This window comes from Macrobrachium rosenbergii, chromosome 9 (genome assembly GCF_040412425.1).
Source record: "Macrobrachium rosenbergii isolate ZJJX-2024 chromosome 9, ASM4041242v1, whole genome shotgun sequence".
In the NCBI taxonomy this organism is placed as follows: Eukaryota; Metazoa; Arthropoda; class Malacostraca; order Decapoda; family Palaemonidae; genus Macrobrachium; species Macrobrachium rosenbergii.
In genome coordinates this window covers 19,597,662-19,605,161 of record NC_089749.1, presented here as the reverse complement: position 1 = coordinate 19,605,161, position 7,500 = coordinate 19,597,662, and the positions used below count along the sequence as shown (strand labels likewise).

General features: G+C 33.0%; 1 protein-coding gene across 1 annotated transcript in view; it reads left to right on the top strand.

Moving 5' to 3' along the window:
• The first annotated feature begins 7,232 nt into the window (after positions 1–7,232).
• LOC136841527 (homeobox protein aristaless-like) overlaps positions 7,233–7,500 on the top strand; it is a 21,476-nt gene continuing 21,208 nt past the window's right edge. The window contains exon 1 of the mRNA XM_067108483.1: positions 7,233–7,443. The gene's annotated coding sequence lies outside the window, so the exon portion shown is untranslated. The remainder of the gene's footprint in view (positions 7,444–7,500) is intronic.

The following is a 7,500-nucleotide window of genomic DNA, read 5'->3' as shown; positions in this document are numbered from 1 at the left end:
CCTAAATAACCACATACCAGAATAAGAAATTTCCATAAAATTTTCATCCCAATTTCTGGGACGTGAAATATAGTTTATTAAGCTTTTAGAATACAAGGTAATCCACTTCAATAAAGGCCAGTATGCAAAAACGGTAGTAAATGTAAATTATATTAACTGACATTCTTCCAACACGCACGACAAATCCAGTATTGCAAGCAAGCAAAAAATGAAACTTTATTAATATCAAAATACCTTCAATATTTACGCTGAACGAAAGGCAAAGTATAACAATAGTATTAAGGTGGTGTCTTTTAAATCACCGTTCATTTAAAAAATTATCAAACAAATTAGTTTTCAGGATGATATGAATTATATCTTTTATCGGAAATCCACCTAGACCTGATGAAAAAAGATTAGGATAAGAAAAACTTAAAATGAAATTTAATTCGAGATGAAAATAAATATGTACTGCAAAGATAAAAAAAATACTTTACACAGAATGGAAATTAAAAATTACACAGAAGACATACATCGAAAGACAACCTCAGCCCCCGCCCAACAAACCGACTCCCTACACGTCTTTAAAGTAAAGGAAAAAGAAAATATCAACGCCGCACTATTACCAGGGCCATTTCATTACCGCGCTTCCAGTAAGCGGTGGGTACGGAGCAGTCAACATTAATGGCAGACAAACATCGGGTACGAGCCTCAAAGGGGGCGACTTTCTGCGGAGGGCTGCTTGCTCTCGAAGGGTGCTTTCTATTTTCGGGTCAGGCCTGAGAAGGGAATTTGCGGCATCGTATGGTATACGTTGGTAAACATACCGACCCAACTATCTACCAAAGTGTATAGGTAAAACTGAAATAAAATCACTCAGAGCACGTTATGAAAATATACTTCCAAATCAAATTTATGGTGCAGTAAAAGGATGTTTCCCAAGCGCTTCCGTATATCTCTCGATACATTCAAACGATATATGCTAATGTGTGCATACGCAACATACATAGATCCATAATTAAATACATTCACGCATGCATATAAAGAACTTACTTTCAAATAAACATTTGATTAATAATTACTTTTCATTGTTCCTTACAATGGCGAAGAAAGCAAAGCGAATTCTGCCACTGCAAACCGCTAGGGAACGAAATGGCACGGTACAAACTGTCAGTAAATAATGAGATGTTTAGAAAAGTGGTCTTAAACTTGAAATGGAAGTAAAACACAAAGTACAAACAACAGTCTCACATGCATCGAGAATGACCATATAGTGAAAATGGAAGATTGGTCCATAAAAGAAATGTTGGGAGTGACAATAAAGAGATTCAGTACGCAAAGAATTCAGAAATCACTGTTGGGATACTGCAGACTTGTTCTCGCATTTAAATATTCCCCAGAGGCCAGGAAACATTAAGATAAATACAAGATGTGTCCATATGACGAAGCATTAATGTTACCATATATTAACATTAACAATAACTCAACTCCAACAGGAGACATTGCATCAAACTAAAAAGTCATGAAGTTCTGTACCGTTGTCAGACAATAAAGGTTTGTTTTGGCTACACCCTTAAAAGCAAATTCAGATCCCGGATGATTCTCGGATTTCACTGGAAGTCTATAAAGAAAATACCGAGCGAAAATCCTAGTTTTTGAAACACATCTCCTCTACGGAAAATCAAGATGTACACATCACATCAGGCAGAAGCATATTATTGCTTACGTTTCTAAGCACCCCGGCGCCACAAATTTCGGCACTTTTTCACGCGTTGCTAAAGCGATCTAAAGACACTTGAAACTACAGAAAAAGTTTCTAATATTAAAAAAAACAAACTATAAGGGAATACTCACAACCTGAAGTACCAAAAGACATAGGGGGTTGACCAGGAGGGCATTCTTTTGATTCGAATTACCACCTGAAAGCAAAACTTAAAACTGAAGAACCATGAGAAAAATAGTTTTATACATAAATAATCAGATACAAACTTTGGCTCTTACGAAGGTTAGTAGCCTTTCTAGAAAAATGCAAATCATCATAGTGAGTAAGATGAAAGTAGAATACCAAACAAGAGAAGGACAGTCAGATTGTGGGAGCAGAGAAGGGGAACAGTGAACAGATTAAAATGAAATTAAGAATAAATTTGAAATTCCGGAGCAGAAAAGATCAGAGGTTTTAGCAGCCTTATCTGCGCAGTATGTAGACATCAAGTTTGATCAATGTTACGGGAATTAAGATGGGCAAAAGGGGGAGGCGGGGAAGGAGAGAGGGAATAAAAAAAGACTGAATGCTTAACTTCCAAAAGTTACCATTAGAAATATCTGGCTATAACACAGAGAATCAACTTAAAGAACATCGGACTATACACATAGAATGCAAGCTCAACTCATGAACAGAATATTGGGAAAGAAAGAACATAAATCAAATGAACAATACCGAAATAATGACTATGAATAATGGTCCATTTATACGCTGAAGTTCAAGACCCGTGCACTGAACTCACACAAGTCTTTTAATACGTGCACTTTTGATAATATGGATATGTACGACTTTCAAAAACTTAGTTCCTATGTTTGTAGAAGCTTTCTGTAGAGAATACTGGGACTGAAATGTTAACCTGATTCGTGAAGGATAAGAAAACTGCTTAGATGGCTGAGACATTCTTGTATTATTATTATTAAAATAATAATATTATTATTATTATAATATTATTACTATCACAGTAGTAGTAGTAGTAGTAGTAGTAGTAGTAGTAGTAGTAGCAAGCCAATCTGCAAACCTAATTGGAGAAGCAGAATGCTACAAGCTCCAGGACCCCGATAGGGAAAGCAGCCCATTATAGCAAAAGAAACTGAGAATGAAAGGATAAACGATAAAAGAGAAATAAAAGAAAAACAAACAAGATGGATAACAAGGCTGAGAACTGGTTCCCATGTCGGCATAAGGTCTCTTCTAACGTCACGACGAATTTGTAACTTTCACCGAGGTTAAAAATTAATATTCAAATGGACAAATGACAGTGCGTTGCGGAACCATCATAATCATTAAATAATATTTATTAACTTGAAGTCTCAAACTGCATCAGTTTCATCTTCAGAACACGCTAGAATATCTTTCTAAAACAACTAAACGGTTGTACTTATAAGTGGGAGAAGAGAGCAATATTATAGGTGTAAAAATAATAGTTTTACTAGTAAACAAGAAATAAAGGTGCATAATATATAGGATAGTAATTACTAGCACCAGATCTAGGGAAATGTATCTAAACAAAAAGAACCATGAACAAAAGTCTTTGACCATTCGGGTAAAAAGTGAAGCAAAAAAAAAACAAAATAAGGGTTCATACTCATTATTAGCAGCCCCGTCAGTCATAAGAAATATACACTGCTTGAGTAAATAACCTTTCTAACATATCAATAACACATGACAGGAGCCTTAACAGGCAATATCCAGAACAGGAAAAAATCTGGATTAATTACATGCATGTTGAAAGATACGTTAAAAATAATGACGTTGATCCTCCGGACATTGAAAAAAAATTACGTAATATCCAACCACCAGATTGTCACGTAGGTACTCTCTCTCTCTCTCTCTCTCTCTCTCTCTCTCTCTCTCTCTCTCTCTCTCTCTCTCTCTCTCATTAGACAATATATCTTAAGACATACCTAACTGGACGGCTCCGTTATAAATTATATACACACGCACTGTCACATACACACGAAAAAAATAAAAAACTATATAAAAAATTTGGAAAGAATAATGCTCATACGAATAATGAAAACACAGCACGAATACAAGATTTGCACAAGCGAAGACGAACATAAAATGTTAAGATTTCCACGTGCATAAGCGAGCATAATATATACGGATCTGTTTCATTTCTAATCAACACAAATGATGAGCTTTTTCCTTGAAAACTTTCCAAAAAATAAAGAAGTTTAGTTATGTAACACAAACTGGATGTTGATTTCCTTTCCATACGACTGATAAACAGATAAATGTGTAAATCATAAGAGTGTAAAACATGAAAAATTATTGATAATCTTTATTAAAAATATATAGAGGAACCGATAACGCTGCAAAGTATCAGGAAAGGGATACCGCTGTGAAATACTGAAAAAGTCGATTACGCTATAAAATATTAGTAAGCCGATAATGCGGAAAAAAATCGGCACGCTTGCAAGCCGATACAATATCAATAAACCGAAAATGACGTAAAATATCGATAAACTGAAAATGCCGCAAAATTGACATAAAATGAAAGTGTCCTAAAATGGCAATAAAATTTCATGGTATGGTTTCTTCCCCAATAGTATATATATATATATATATATATATATATATATATATATATATATATATATATATATATATATATATATATATATATATATATATATATAATATATATATATATATATATATATATATATATATATATATATATATATTTATGTATATACATATATATATATAATATATATAATATATATTTATATTTATATGTATGTATATGTGTATATATAAGCATACATATGTATATATACATAACATTTATATATCACTTACACAGTTGTTCTGTGCATTCATACAATTACTAACAGGACCTCATTTAAACTGGATGGTATCTAGCGAAGATATTCAGGAAAAGTTACAAGTTTCCTAGGACTAACAATATGTACTTATAAGTACGAGTACTTGCGCAGAAAAACCTAGTGATTTCGCCACCTACAACGCCACGGCTTTTACGATCTACACCAACATTAGAATACTAGCAAAAAAAGCCTTCAGAAGGCCGCTGGCTGTCGTCAGTTACCCGAAGAGTTCATCGTCAACACAGTTTCAAGTCTAATCGACGGCTGTTTTTATAATGACCCGAAAAAACTTTTGTTTATAATGTTATGGGGATAAATGAGCGCTTCCCACTTCGTCATTCAGAATTTCCACGTTACTGAGTATAAATGCATAGCCAACAAAAATTATTAGGTATATAAATAAATACAGACAACTACAGAAATAAAACTCAATTTCAAACAGTTATAGAAATGAATGAAATGGACAGTAAACAAATGAAATAAACAGAAAAGTATCCAAAAAGAAACAGTCTGGTATCCAAAATAGGTTTTTACGTGTAATATATATATATATATATATATATATATATATATATATATATATATATATATATATATATATATTAAGACATTTAATTTAGAGAAAACAGCGCAACGATCACTATATATATATATATATATATATATATACATGTATGTATGTCTATCTATGTATGTATATATATATCTATATATATATATATATATATATATATATATATATATATATATATATATATATATATGCATGTATGTATGAACGTGAGCATGTTTACGAAATTGAGCGTGTTACAAAGTGTTAACAGATACTGACGCCTTATTTCCATCACGAAAACATACATAAAACTCGATGCTTAACTTCCTAAGGCCTATCAGATTGTAATGGAAACCGTTTAAAAATACAGTCTTTTACAGCAGCGTCTTACTGATGGAACTAAAAATTTCTCTGAAGGATATGTAAAGAACTGAGGATTAATCTATCTTTCTCAAAAGACACTAACAAAACTATAAATGGAAATATAAAACACAGTCTTTTACATATATATATTATATAACTGAAAAGTCTAAGGATAATTATATGAGGAAGAACCATTTATACGACTATATATAAACACATATATATGTATATAATATATATATATATATATATATATATATATATATATATATATATATATATATATATATATATATATATATATATATATATACATATATATAGTATATATATACAGTACACACACACATATATATATATATATATATATATATATATATACACATATACACACACACACACATATATATATATATATATATATATATATATATATATATATATATATATATATATATATATATATATAATTGTGCTTGTGATACATAAACAAAGCCGCTGATTAAACAACATGCGAGCTCACAGAAACTGCAATAATCAAATTTACAAAAATTATCATTTATTCTTTTACAACATAACAAGAAAATTTGAGCAAAATTCATAGCAAGCACTGCATACAGAACTGCAATCACAAGCATCATGAGGTGACATATATCATAGAAATAAATTTTGAAAACAGATTTAGTCGTTTATTTTACAAATATACTTTCAAATAACGACAATGCTTTAAACCTGATTACACTTGATTATGTGACAAGAAAATAATTTTCGTTATTTTGAATTGTTATTTACGGTTTAGCATTAAATATTGGCTTTTAAATTTATCTACACTACAAGCATTTCCAGATAGACAATCAGAACATTCTTTTTACAGTCTTTTTGAAGGGGGTAATTCACCAACTTCGCAAAGCATCAAATTTCCGCCAACATTTTTCCAGGGAAATAGACTTGTGCATTAACCCCATACATACATTTCTGAACCTCTTGTTTTCACGATTGTAAAGCATGAATGAATATTCTACATGTATTCCTGCAAAGCGCATGCAAGCAAAAGCAGCAAACCTTTACCTACAAGCATCCTCATGTGTCTGACGAATGCAAAACCAAGCACTAGACCTAAAAATGTCAATTCCTGCGGGGTGTAACATCATCAACGGTCCCAACAAATAGCTTCGGATCTCATGAAGTCAGCCCGTCTTTGTCTTAGAAGTGGACAGCATGTTATTACCATATCATAATTATTTCCTACCCGCCTTCCATACACGTCAAATTCCCCCAGCGTCACTTACAAAAGGCTCTTGGTCGCTCGTCATCTGCAGGGATTATAATCATTACCCGGGTGGGCCCGAGAGGTGATAATGCCTTGCTTACGGCCGTAATTTATTTCTGTTTACCTCGGACGTATCCGATAGTAATTACCTGATGAATGAGTTCACAGTTACAGGACATGATTTACGCTTGTAAAAGATGTTGCTGCTGGCCTTTGATATTTTCACAGTGAAGCAACAAAAAAATTACATCGCTGCCTCATTATTTGGCAAAATAGCATAATTTTGGCGATTGCTATCATTGTAAACTCGAGAGAGCTGGCGAGTTGTAGGCGGAGTTAGCTCCGCCCACCGTTGTATTGTTTTAGTGACGTCACTTTGAGATGGCCTTTGATTGGTCGGGAGGCGGGGACAAACAACATGGCCGCGCCCTCACTTGGCCCGACGTACCTGGCGATCACCTGACTTTCATTCAGTCAGTGAGCTGCTGTCAAACAGTTTGGACAGGTGTGAAATACTCTTTTGTGGAGGTCAAGTGTGTGTGTATCGCTTGTTCTGAGGAAAAGAAAAAAAAAAACACATTTTAAAGACATCCATACTTCATTTTCTCGCTTGGATTACAAATTGAAATAACGCTCAGGAAGAAAGGGAAAAAATCGCTACTTCAGTGATCGCTGTTCCACGGTATGTGAAGTTTGTAATTCCTGATTCTTTTTGACATCTATTGTTCTTGCTGAAACA